At 47.4% G+C, this 13,782-nt stretch overlaps 1 protein-coding gene and 1 long non-coding RNA gene across 3 annotated transcripts in view; one reads left to right on the top strand and one right to left on the bottom strand.

Annotated features, from left to right (window-relative positions):
• The window catches only part of PAK3 (p21 (RAC1) activated kinase 3), a 115,888-nt gene that overhangs the window by 58,694 nt on the left and 43,412 nt on the right, over positions 1-13,782 (bottom strand). The gene's annotated exons all lie outside the window — the stretch shown is intronic.
• On the top strand, positions 8,370-12,595 carry LOC113985637. The gene is made up of 4 exons (XR_003539897.2): positions 8,370-8,545; positions 9,819-10,012; positions 11,489-11,696; positions 12,493-12,595. It is a non-coding gene; the product is annotated as an uncharacterized LOC113985637 (long non-coding RNA).

Below are 13,782 nucleotides of genomic sequence, written 5' to 3'. Positions count from 1 at the left end.
ATAAGCAGCATAAGAAAACTGCAGCCTGGTGCCTTGGCTCCTGTCTGACTTTTCCGAAGGCTGGGCGAGAGCACACGAAGGAAGAGTTTCAGTTTCCTTTGCCCTGTGAAAGAACAGAAACTTGACTCTATTACTGCACGTAGTGAAAAAGCAAGATCAGATCCCTTACTCACAGCCTTGTCCAAAGTTAGAACTCTCCTGAGAGCCAAAGAAACCTTGCAACTATTGACTCTGCATGTGGAGTTTTTCCTGAAAACCACAGAGGGTTTTTGAACCTGTGCATTTCAGCCTTCCTGGGTTCTCCAGCTACCTTTAAGCTACTGGATGGGAGCCAACTGTCCCATACCTGATAGGAAGCTGATTTGGCATGCTTGTCCCGTGCCATCCTGGGAAAGGAGACTAAGAGAGGAAGCAAAAGCAAAGGCCACAAAGCCGCAGAGCTCCCTTGCTCCTCATCCCAGCCATACATGAGGCTGACCCTGTGGGAGCTGGAGGGCTCCTCCACACACCGTGAGCAGCCGGGTGTGCTGACGACAGGCACGTTGCTCAAGCACATTGCTGGGAGGGGGGAAAACGGAGTGACTGCATGGTCAAGGCACCCACACAGTCCCGGGGTGCCAGGCTCGGCAGTGCAAGCTGGACTTGCTCCACGGGCTGGGCTGGGCCAGACCTGCAGAGCATGGCTGAGCCTGATCCAGCCCAGACATGGACATGGTGACAGTTTTTTCCCCATAGGGCATGGAAAAGCAGGCCAGTCCCTGCTAGACATCAATCCCATGTGACTGTCACATGGGTGTCCAAGCAAGTCGGAAATACTTCAAGGCTCTGCATGCCCATGGGGTCCAAGCCTCTGAGACCCGCAAGGCCTGCCCAAACCCTGTATGTTCAGGAGCCACCTGGTCTCTGAGCAGGGGTCTCATCCTGCAGAAGCAATCTCAGAAGCTGCCCTAATTTGAGCCCCAATGCCCAATGCTTTAGGAGTCTGAGAAGCAGGAGGAAGGACTTGGCTGCACCAGGTCCATCACAAGCTCCTTTCTTTTGTACTAAAATAGGCAGGGCTGGCTGTATCACAACCATCCATGCTGGAGTGTCTCTGTGTTGGACTGTGCACAAGCTTCCCAGCCCCTCCTTGGGGCACTCCCAACCCTGAGTGGCCCAGGGGCAACTCCTCCCTGAAGATGCAACCCCATGGAAATTCAGGACCAGGTAGCCAACACAGCATAGCAAGAGAAAGAAATATTAGCTCTGAGCAGCAAATAGCCTTCTTGTAGCCTCCAAAAGATGCCTGAGGACTTCAGAAGCCAAATGCCAGGTAACCTCACCTCTTAGATCTCATCAGCTAGAACCTCCCAAACTGATGGCAGTGCTGCAGACTCACACTGCCTGACCAGCACCCTGTCCTGTGCCACAGGGGTGTGCAAGGCTGAATGTCTCAGCGAAGGACACCGAGCACTGGCATTTTTGTAAACCAAACATACACTTAGCTGGGATGGCCAGGGAGTTTGAAAAAAAAAAAAAACCTTTCTTGAGCAAAAAGATGAATCCTTTCAAAGAGCTGCCTGATCCTGCTTTCACAGGGAACATGCTCAAGCAGAACAGGAATTCAGGAAAGCTCTGTATCTGCACATCTGCAGGATGCCTAGTGCTATGTAGGATGTAACTTTAATGGGGTATGCAGAGTGGGTATCCAGAGGTGGCTCACATACACCCCAGTGAAGGCATAAGGTCATGGAGCAAACCCCTCTGCTTCAGCAGGGCAGGAAAGTGGACACAGTCTCCATCTGCACCAGAACTGGTTCTGCCACGTTTATCACACCTCACTGGCAAACATGACACAGTCTGAGCAATACAGCGTGACTGCTGCTGGGGTATCAGGTTTTCATGGGAAGAGGATATCCCATTAAGTATCCCATTAATCTCCCACACTTAGTGGTAGCTGCCAGAGAGCTCATCCTACAACTCTGAAAACTAACTCCCATCCCCACTAACAAAACTCCAACAAGTAGGAACCTACTGTGGCCCCTCACAGCTGGGCTATTGCAGTACCCTGCAATTCTCCCCCTGTGCCAGGCTGCCGAGTCACAGTCCCACTCCTCACCAAGGCTGCACTACAAGGGGGGCTCTGGGGGCCCCTCCATCAGCCCTGTCAAGCCCAGGCAGCTCCAGGGGGCTCTGAAACGGCACCGCAGCAGGACTGGATTAGCTGTGCTGGGAGCTGATGTGGGGAGCGCTGGGGGGAAGGGACACGGAGGGAAGCCAAAAGCCAACAATTAAATCTGGGGGCCTGCTTGGCCCATGATGTCATGGCTTCCCAGCGCCCCGGCGATTGGCTGCGGGTGAGCATCTGCTGGGAGCTGGGGATGGTTATTTGCCTGAGGTTCAGACCTTTCCCAGCGGCTCTGAATCAGGCTGGTTGTCCTGACAACCTGGATAGTGGCAGCTCCTGATAACCACGTAATGAGGTTGTCACAAAAAGGAGCCCCTCCGTCAGAGAGGTTTAGGGATCATTAATGTTCCGAGGGAGCGTGAGAGAAGAAGAGGTAAGGGGACCATCTGGCGAGGCTGGAGCACGTCAACAGCCTCCCTTGGAAAGAAGCTTCATTAGACAGGAACCACCTACCGACACGTAGCGATGGGAACAGGCAGGCTGCCTGCCAGCAGCGAGGGGGTCCCAACTGCTCAGCTGTGGGATCTGCTGTATGCTGAGATCCAGGCAAAGACAGAGCAAGGAGGACACACAAGTGCTGCCTGGGAACGATTTGAGTTGCTGAGCAGTGCTTGGGCACGAGGCAGTAATGCAGCCTGGGACAAGTGACACGGTGAGGCTGGCACACAGAGGCCTTCCTACTGTGCTGCTGCTCTCACATGCTCCCTCTTAGAGGGTAAGGTACTGAAAGACTGTTCCTTAGTTTACCCTATTTGCAGGCAACTTCTTTGAATGGCTAGAATAACTTCCCACCACCGTGCCTGTCCTTCTGCACAGGGCAGGGCACAGACTGGCAGCAACACAGCTCATTCAAAGAGAATTCATGCATGACTCTGCTGTCCTGAGCATCCTCTCAGCTCAGGTGCAAGACAGGACAGAGATGCCCCTTGTCCTTACTGGAGACTGAACCTGAGGGATCATGCAAAGCACCAGTGTCTTCCCCTGAGATCTACACATGCACTGTCTTCTCATCCCAGGAAACTCTTTGTCTTTAATCTTGTCTTTGTGAAACATTCACCCTGTACTCAAGAGAACCATGAGGTACCTCCCTCTGGCAGCAGTAAGAGCGGATTGGGGTGCTGCATTCTGAAACCTTCATGGATGGCAATAATACCACAGCTTGGAGAAGCTCAGTTGCCAGATTACTGATCCCCAGGACCAGGTCCCTGGAGAAGAATGCCCACGTTCACATTAAATAACACACTTTTTAAAAACGCTTCCCTGCAAAATTTTGCAGTCTGAATCTTTCCTAAGAGGAGACAGAAATTACCTCCATAGATAACTCCTTATGAATCCTACAGCAATAATTGACAGAATGTGTCTTTTATGTAATTTTCATGTTTTAAAAATATCTACTGTAAACACTTGCTTAAGTCAGTGTAAGACTTTATTAATGAAGTTTTCCTATTAAAAGCTGCTGTACTTTTAGCTTATATTTTTACCTCAAACCATAATTTCCCTACTCAAAATTAGCGCTTCAACTGTGGATTTAACTGAGACGTAATAAGACTATTAACACATGTCAATTAAATACCAATCAACTACTAAAGACTGCATTTAATAGACACATTTCTTAATATACCACTGCTATACCTCATTAAAATGGTGTTGAATCTTCACAACTGTTGTAAACAATCAAGTGGGATATAATCCACCTCCACGAACTAGTAAAACTTAATTTAGTGCTGTCCTACTGGGGGGAAGTGTGTGATATAAAATTCAAAGCTGAGACAAAGATACAGTTGATTGCACGTAACAGAAATACTCTCAGAATTATAGTAGGCACTGGGTTCACAAACCCTGCCTCTCTCAGAAAGGACAGGAATGCCTGCAAGGAGATCCCCATCCTGGAATAGGGTTTTGCAAGAGGGAAACAATATGAGCCAATACTGCTTAAACTTGCAATCCTACCCAAGCTGTAATTAATGATTCTTCTCCACAAGAAGTTGTACAGCCCAGCAGCATTGCTCCTCCAGTTTTGGCAGAGGGGAAACTGAGGCAAAGAGCTGCTCAGGCTGGGCAGCAGCTCAGTGGCAGCTGTGCAGTAACCTCCCAGTGGAATCGCCTCCCACGGATCCCCAGTGTCACTCCCAGGCCCCTTTTTTCTTTTTGGAAATTGCAATTTAAATCACCTTCCAGCAGGTGTAGCAGGACTAACAGCTTGAATGTGTCAAGCCCTACCTTAACACAGCTTGTAAACAGAACACATCACAGCTTCCTGCAGAAACGGCAATGGGATCCAGAATTTTTCAGGAGAATCCCTGTAAAGTCCAATTCTGTCTAGTTTGCACTTAAACATCTCCCATCCTCCTTCTTGGGGAACATCTCATTTGACTGAACACAAGCAAAGACGACCCACATACCTGCTGGATTTTATCTTCTCAAGATGTTGAATCCAATCTGCTCTCAGGATTGAGAAAGCCAAGATTCACCCTATCTATCCAAACAGCACAGAACAGTTTCCAGTCCTTGCTGGCATCAGAGATGCTGAGATTCTGAGATGCAGCACGTTAGCCCAGACCCAGAGGAGTGTGGCCAAGCTGTCACGGCCCAGCACAAACACCAGTTACTGATCCGTGACCATGCATGACCCCCTGCACTACAATGTCTCAGCAGAGGTGAGAGATCAGTTCTCATGTAGGAACAGCTACACATTATGCTTTAAGGGCACAATCTGGCAGTAAAACCACCACAGCAAGATGGGCCAGTGCAGCAAATTTATCATCTCCAAAAATTGTCATTCAACACTGATTCTTCATTGGAACAGTCACACATCACCCTGCCCCTGTTTTCAACCTGCAAAATGCCTAGAGCTGAGTGAGACATATAAAAACCATTCTCCAATCTCTTTATATTTGTTTTAATATGAAATGCATTTGCCACCATACTAGATTTTTAGACAAGTTATTCTCCATTTTTTCCCCAATTAATTGTGAGCAGGAATGACACCAATTCTTACCTGCTGGGAGACATCAAAACAGAGAGGCTCAAGAGGTGAAATGTCACCATTTTACAGGCTGTGTTCAGGCTTAGCCATGCTGTGGCAGTGTCTGGAGCTGGGGTTTTAATTTACATTCACCTCGATGTAATCATTAGGACTAATTACTGCAGCACTGAGGTGGAGTAAGTGTGAAGCAGCCCTGCCTGCACAGCCCTCAGCTCTTGACACCTGAGCTCAGCTCTGTGCTCAGAACACATGTGACAGCAGGAGACCTGCTGAGCTCCCACCTCCATGTACCGACTTGGAAGGTGTAAACCACTGGTGGTACCTGGTATTTTGGGGTTTCAGAAATGCTGAATATAGAGGCTAATACAGAATCTGTGACTGTCCAGAGCATCTCAGCATCCCAGAACAAACCACATGGAGGTGATGTCCAAAGGGAAGGTATGAAAATGAACTGATTAAAGCCAATAAGGCTGTTAGAAGATGAAATGGCTTTAACAGCTTTTACACTGGAACCGCTATCAAATCTTTTTAATGCCTGTTTCTTGGTCAGACATGTCTGCAATAAAAAAAATCATCCTCTCTGGCTCTTTTCCACTCAATGCAGTTGTGCTTCAGGAGGAGAAAGGACTTAGGCAGGAATTCAGGCCTTTTTTTTGGCACTCCATCACCAGAAGATTTCACATGGGGGATGATACTGGACTGAAGATACTGGAGTGTTGTTTGCCGTGGAAGAGAAGCAGTGTTGAGCAGTGGCCAGGAAAATTTTGCTATGTTTCATCTACTGCTGCCTTCAGAGTACTCTGGGGAAAGCAGGAAAGTCTGATGCCGCTGAAGTCCAAGATTTCCCTATGAGCCCTGAGACAGGCTCCGTGGGAGCAGGAAGGGAGCCAACCTGTGAAGGGTGCAGCAGTGCACTACAAAACAGGATGGAGATACAGACTCACACCCAGAAACAGATAAGCTGAAGAGGAAATATTCAGCTCCCTCTTGAAGATCCACTCTTCCCACAACAAATGTTGTGAATCTGAGAATTAACTTCATACAGGATGAGTATGAACTCTGATTTCACAGCTATGGCAACTCCAGTGGTGTCACGGGTGAATATGAACAAAGGTGCTATGGATGGAAAACACATGGCACTGCATGATGGCTTAGAGGGCTGGAGAACGCTGGGTTACTGGTGTGTTGCAATGCAAAGGTTCTATAGGCATCAGGATAACATCAGCCCAGAGGGTCTGGAGAAGAAAAAGGTCTTTATGTGGTTCCCATTCCACAAATGAAGACTTCATTGCCTGGAGAATATCTCATGACAGTTAGGGTTTATTGCCATGCCAGCTCAGGGCAGTGCCCTCCCAGCAGCTGGAAGACCAGAGACAAGGGCTGTCTGTGGTCTTACAGCACTTCCATACCAGCCTGCAAGACCAAAGCCTTACAATTAGAAAAAGCATGATAAAGAGTGTGTGTCTTGACTTAGAGAACACCCTTCCCCAGCTTGCTGGGGTTGTGACCTGGAAAATTAAAATGCAAGAAACTCTCCGGCTGCTGACCAGGCAAAGCAGTTGACACTGTTTTAAACAATCAATGGCTCTCAGCTATAGCACACAGGCACCAACTGCACTGGCTGAAGTGTCCCTCTTCCCTTTAGTTTGCCCAATGCCAGCTAAAGCAGCAGGACTGACTCTGTCTTGGTGATACAAACAACTTGCACCAGCTGAAGATTCCTCTGAAACCCAATTCAGTGAGACACTTCAAACAAGGTTTCAGGAAGTTGGTCCAGAGGAAGAACTACTGTCTTTGCAAGACTGACCACACCATGATAGTAAATGGAGAATGTGCTAAACCCCAAACTTATATGTATTGAGAGGAGCTATTAGAGCCTAAAACACAACCTTGCCTCCAAGACAACCTCAACACACCTACTTCTTTAAAGAATATCCCACTCTCCTCCTCATCACTGTCTGTGAACCCTCCAGCACCTTCCTTCCCTTTCTCCCCCGTAACTCTGCGCACACTTGCAGCTCTTCACTGCAAAGCCAGTAAAGTGTGCCAGATCTGTTCATGCCAAGCACTGTTTCTACTGTTTGTCTCTAAACTCTTGGTTTTCTTTGGCCACAAAGAGAATTCCACAAGAAATAGTAAAGGCTGGTCACCTAGGTAAGCACGTGTGCAGGTACAAGAAGTTCGTTCCACACATTTATCTTCCATGTCACTGAGAAAGTAAGTCTGCTTTGACACAGCATAGACAGGACCAACCATTAGTTTGAAGACAGAAGGCCACTATCCCAGAAATAATCTTTTAATCATGATTTCAGAGCTCAGAGGCAGTGCCGCATGAGTTTTCTGACAAAATAGAGGAGTTTTTCCTCATGATTCTTGAACTACACATTTCAGCATACAATGCAACCCAGGTTTGACAGGTCTTATCCAAACAGTAGAAGAGTCCTGAACACCAAGATTAAGAAAAGATATGTTGATGAGACCCTGAGCACAGGACAATCCATAGAAAGAGGGTGAGACCTGCTGGAGACCTTTTCAAATCACTTTCAGTGATCAGCTTCTTTAGAAAGCTCAAGGAAACATCAGTTTCTGCATGTATCCATAGGATGGGAGAACACTTAATTTATGGCAACTTTATGGAAGTTTTGTTCTCCATCCAGTACAGATCAAAAACAAATGTAAAAATGCATTTCAAGAATCATGAAGATGACCTTTTGAGTCAAGGATATAAAGCACAACAGTGCAGCCCTCACCACCAGCTGTGAAAGTCAGGTGTTCAGAGAATACAGTCAGGTTTATTAATCTGGTGCTTAAAGATGTCACCTAATCAAGAGCTGGGATCAGGAAGAAATCCCCAGCTGACATTAAAATGTTAAATACAGTGGACTGAATCCAATTATTATTTCTATTGGAATTGCTAATCTATGAGATGGGGCTGGAGAGTCTGATTTCCAAGATAAACACATGACAGCAGTGCCACTGGAGACAGGGGCTGATTGAAGCTTCTGACCTGTTCCGTGCTGTTGTGCCCAGTCAGACTCCCACCCCGAGCCTGCCAACATGTGGGCAGCCAGGAAGCTCCCATGGGATCAGGGAATCCCTGTCACAGCAATGGTGTCTTGGGTGCTCTCATGCATCACAAAGGCTACAAACGTGCATGGTTGCCCAACTGTTCTGCTAACCTCCATGTTCCATGAGATATTTCCTTCTTTTGGTACCCACAAAATCCGAGGGATTTATGATCCCTGGTAAACCCAGCATACAAACAGAGAAACCGTCTCCTTCTGTGACCAAATTAATTTCTCTTGTAAAAGGACTCACATTAGGCCTTCAGGTCTTCAGCTAAGGTACCAAGACAGCCTTCCTTGTCATGGAAGTGCCTTTGCAGGTAGATGGTAAGTCTCCCTGCCAGTCTGAGCTGCTTCAATGCAAGGATATGTCATAAACCTTCCTCTCCCCCCAAAATCCTTCACTGAATGAGAGGAAAATGACTGGGGTGTGTTGACAGCTTTCAACTCCCTGAAATGACTTCATGAAGTTTTACAGGGACCCAACCCAGCCAAGAACAATCGCCCTTAAAATAGAAATTAAAATTAAACACCTTTATTTTTTCATGGGAAAAAAGCACCATGTTCCATTGGAGCATCCACTCCACCTCTGTGTCACTCTGACACTTCCAGTGACACTTCCATTGGCTTCTGCCAGTGGCCCTTGGAGCCCACTAGGATGGGGTCATCACACTCCGTATCCACCTCCCAATATTCCTCTTCTGCTGTATGGAGCAGGGAATGGCTCCATACAAACAATCTTTACAATGAAAGGTCCCATCCCATATGGAGGCCACTGTCAGAGAGGAACAGAGCCAAAGGCTGGATTTGGTGGCATCCCACCTACTGTCCTGATGCCATGTATTCACACTGGACTTCAACCTACAGGATGCAGCCAAATATCACAGGTGATTCCCTGACATTACTCCAGTTTACATCAGTGTGAGTAAGACAGGGCTCCTGCCCCCACTTTTCCTGTGCTACCAGCACGGCTTTACTGTGCAGCTGCCAGTGTGAATGCCAACCCAGGCTGCCTCTGGCTTTCTGCAGGACCCAGACTCTCACGCTTCAGTGCATCCTTGCAGTTGAAACAAGATGTTTGCTCATACATATTTTTAATCCTGTTGCTACCCTGGCTCCTTCTCGTTAGCCTCCTTGCACAGCCGTTGGTTCCACACCAGGGAAACAGTCCAATTATCTTGAACAGCCCAGGGAGAGCCACTGCTCAAGGAGGTGCTGGGTGCTTATCCCAGCGGGAACAACTGCTCTCCCATGGTGAGGGGAGGAAATCCCAGAAGAAATTCCCATCTCAGCAAGGCAGGGATGGAAATGCCAGATAAATTCCTCATCATCAGAGGAAGAGAAACACCATCCCTCTGGCACATATTGAGTGTTACCTCTCAGAGGGTTGCACACAGTCCTGCAGATGCAGGTAAGGAGCCATTTCTGGAGAGAGCAGCTCCTTGGGGCAGAGCTCTGGGACTGACGCGGGGCTGGCCAGCTCCAGGGCACACTCACTTTTTACAGGACAAAGTCACATATGGCCACAGACTCAAAGCTGGACAGTACAGACATATGTTGCTGGGTGGGATGGCTCGCTCACCTATTGTCAACATTTCAGCTCCCGTTGACTTGGACTGAAGCTCCCAAGGGATCACCTTAGCCAAGCGCAGTCACCCTGAACACAGTCTCCTTGGAGCTGACACCTGCAGGTCAAGCTACAGTCAAGGCTACCAGTAGACAGCCTGATCCCACTCTCCCTGTGCACAGGGCAGACACATCAAGCCTGGGCTGCAGTATGTGACACAGAAGAAGGTAAGTAAGACACAAGCAGTGTGGCTTTCAGCTAAGCCAAAATCTCTCTGTTCACTTTTCCACACAGACATCACCAGAGAGACCCACCCCTGCTCCTTCAAGCTTATCATCACACGAGACATGGGCTCTACCTCCCATAAGAGATCTGATGTGTCATTTCAGGCTGAGGCATTTGGAGTCAAGCTCCTCCTATTCCCAAGGAGTTAAGTGACTGTACAGTCTTAGCTACACTTACACTGGTGTCTGCAGTGAGGGAAGGGGAGGCTGACTTGCCCTTTGGAGGTCCAGCCCCTTCTCCGCCCTCCTCCCCCAAGCCCTGCACCAGCAAAATGGATTTTCACACTGAATCGTGCACACAGCCTTGGGCAGCCCCACGTGACTTTATGTGGCAGCCATGCTCCTTCTGAAACACTGCGTGGTCCAGAACAGATTGTCTGCACAGCAAGGTGAATCACAGCTGTGAGCAAAATCTCTGGACGATTGCTATGGCAAAGAGACTGGCATTGCTTCATACTACTGCTGCCAATTATCTCCTGCTTGCACAACGAATCCCTTATCACCTTCCCTCACCAAAGCCGGGCAGAAGGAGCTTTGCAGACTTTGCTTTTGCCTCACTAATCATTGCTGGGCTGACAAGTCCCATGGACCGGGAACAGACTAATCTTCTCAGAAATAGAGCCCATACCTTGCCTTCACTGGCTGCTGAAAATGTGCCCTCAGATGACCTGTGATGCCATTTTTGTCTTCTAATGGAAGCTGAATGTCACTGCTCTCCCCATCAGGAACAAATGCCAGCAGACTGAAGCCCCAGTTCTGGCCACTACTCACACCAGACATCATCTGGACAGGTCTGTCCCAGGAGAGGCACCAGGCAGGCACGTGCCACCCCATCTGATTCCAGCACACCTGGTGCTGTGCAGGCCATCCTGTTGTCAAAAAACCCCAAATTTTGGCAGTGACATCACTGAACTAGCAGGGCTGCATCACTACATGTCCCTCCAGTGTCCTTGTACCCACCAGGCCTGGAAAGAGGAGCTGCTCCAAACAGAAATGTCGTGGGGGGGTCTCACCAACCCCAGGCTATCTGCTTCCTGCAGCACTGACCACCTGCCCTAGAGTGTCTGAATTCAGCATGTGAATGCTGCCCTATCCTGCACTTTTGCTACACGTGCCCAGAAGTGATTGTGGCCCTTCAAAACCCTGAGACCATGTTGTGTATTCATGATGCCATCTGCTGGCACCTTCTCCCTTAATTAACCTTTCCAAAGCCACTTTGTGGGGTGTGGAGCTCTTCAGACCCAGAGCACACAGGAACCATTGGCTCCTGTCCCCTTCCCAGGGGAAAAAGTCTGTGCCTTCTCCAGTATCCCAAACTCTCTGTTCTCATCAGCTGCAAGAAATAAATCAGGTGGATTCATTACATAATCTGTAATAAACAAGAACTGTTTAAGTAAAATGAACATGTTTTCCTGGTAGGGAAAGGATAACAGTGAAGGAAATACTTGAGATCTCAAGAGATTCTTTGTGATGCTCCTGCTAACTGGATAAGAAGACACCAATGCAGAAAATATCCATCCGACATATACACATACTGGTTTCTTCCTTGAAAGACTGCCTGGCCTCTGGAACCTCAGTTTCTCAGGACTGCAGCTGGAAAGAGAACCCTCAAGATTCAGTTACCCAGGTATGTTGCAGAGTGTACTTAGGGGCAGAAAGAATGGCTCTGCCATGAGTGATCTCAACAGGGAATCACCACACTTGCAGTGATAGGCACTGAGGGACAAAGATGGGTAATTTATCCAGTTTATTTGGGAAAGAGAAGCAAGGGGATCCCAAACATGCACACTATTCACAGAGGAATATTTAATTAAAGGGGCCCAAGTCAAAAGCATCTGCTGGACACCACTGCTTATTTTTCTCCCCCAAAATATCCAGGAGACTTAGCAGAGCCTCCATACTACCTGAGCTGTGCCCACTGAAGGAGAGCCATGGAACACCTACCCTCATCAGGGCAATAATTACTCTCATGGGAGCTTTTTGAAAAAAGTCTGGCAAAATTAAGCTGGCAACAGTGGGAACATGCCAATCTAACTGACAAGTAATATGAAGGCTGCTGAGAGATGAAGAGCAAAGGATTGGAGCACAGAGGATAAAACACATCCAAAAGTGCAACAAAATCACACTAGGACGGATTAAGTCTCCTTAGTACAAGCTCTGGAAAGAGCAGAGACACTTCATCTCTGAGCCACACAGGCTTAGGATTTGTCTTCTTTCATGGCTGTCCTTGACAGGGAGCCAAACTCACCCTTTTACATTCACAATTAACGCCCTGCAGGGCAAGATCTTCTTACTGCCTTGTACAGACATACACATCAGCCTTCCCTGACATCACAGCACCCACTACCCCTTTCCCTTCCCTTTCCTTCCTTCCACTCCCTGTTCACTCACCCACTCCTGTTTGCTTTTTCACTTTCACACAGGAAAAATTCTTAGAATTGGAGCCAGAAAGATACTCGTTCTTCAAAGAGCCACTGCAAAGCAGAAGGCTTAGATCCTAAACTCTCCCAGGAAGGCAGCTGAGTTATGCACACACCTCATGATAAAAGTGATTAACCATCACTACCAGGTTGCTGTGGTGTCAGTTCTGGAGCTCGCTCTAAAAAGGACAATGTCTGATGGCACTGAGTTTAGCAAAAAAGATAGAAAAAAGAATTTAAAGTCCAGAAAATCCATCTTTCAGAGAGATGAAATGAGCTCATTGCCTGTAATTTAGTAATGAGAAGGTTAAAATGCATCTCACTCACAGTCTGTATGTACCTGTGCAGTGAAAAATCCTGAGATTAGTGGATGCTTGAGCCTTTTTTAATTTTAAGCAAAAGCATGATGAAAAACACAAAAAAGACGAAGCTGGAAATAAGTAAGGGGAGCATTTTTAGACCAAAGAAATGCACCACTGAAATAATTTACTAAGTGAAGCAGTAGATTCTCTGACTTACAGTTTCTGCATCCCCACTGGATGTCTAAATGGCCTGCTCAAACCTAAGTACAAGGTATTGAGCTTGAAGTAGAAATCTTTGGATAAAAGATTTCACATGGGAGGTCAGACTGTATGGTTAGAACTATCCCATCCTCTTGTGAACAGGGCAACAACAGGAAAGCTGGAATCTGAGAACTGGCAGCCAAAGAACAATAGGACACAGTAGTAATAGTCTCCCATTACCTGGGATCACAGTACCATTAACTCAGAATTTTAGGAGGGAGAATATTAATTTGCCTGCCCAGGTTTTCTCCACCAGTAATGAAAAATTAAGGAGCTGTATAGTATGACTCATACAGACAGTACACAGTAAACAAATAATGAAAATAAACCATTGGAATATGCAGTTTGGGAACTCCTGTACCATATGTGCTATTATTTATTAATTGTATTCCCATAGCAATATACGTCTGCTGCACCCTGCAGTCTAAAGCCCCTTGCTTCCTAAGTGTTAATTAGGGCTCACAGTAAATGCAGAGAAATGAAGGAAGTGTGTTCATCTCCCTCCTACGCTTGTAAAGCCCCAGAAGCAAAACCCAAAGTGACTTCCATGAGGTCATGAGTGAATCAATAGCACTGCCAGAAACAGAGCTCAAAACTCCTGGCTTCCAGGTTCTTCCCACAGAGAGAGAAAGATTGGTAACAAATCCCTGAAGAGGTGGGAATGAGCAAGAAAATCACAGTGTGCAGTCTGCCTGTCCTCACAGGTGAGTTAATTAGACTGTGGCCTAAT

This window comes from Pipra filicauda, unplaced genomic scaffold, assembly GCF_003945595.2.
Source record: "Pipra filicauda isolate LSUMZ 115617 unplaced genomic scaffold, ASM394559v2 scaffold58_size5111680_pilon, whole genome shotgun sequence".
NCBI lineage: Eukaryota > Metazoa > Chordata > Aves > Passeriformes > Pipridae > Pipra > Pipra filicauda.
The sequence above is the reverse complement of the archived record's forward strand: the minus strand, read 5'-3'. Positions and strand labels throughout refer to the sequence as shown.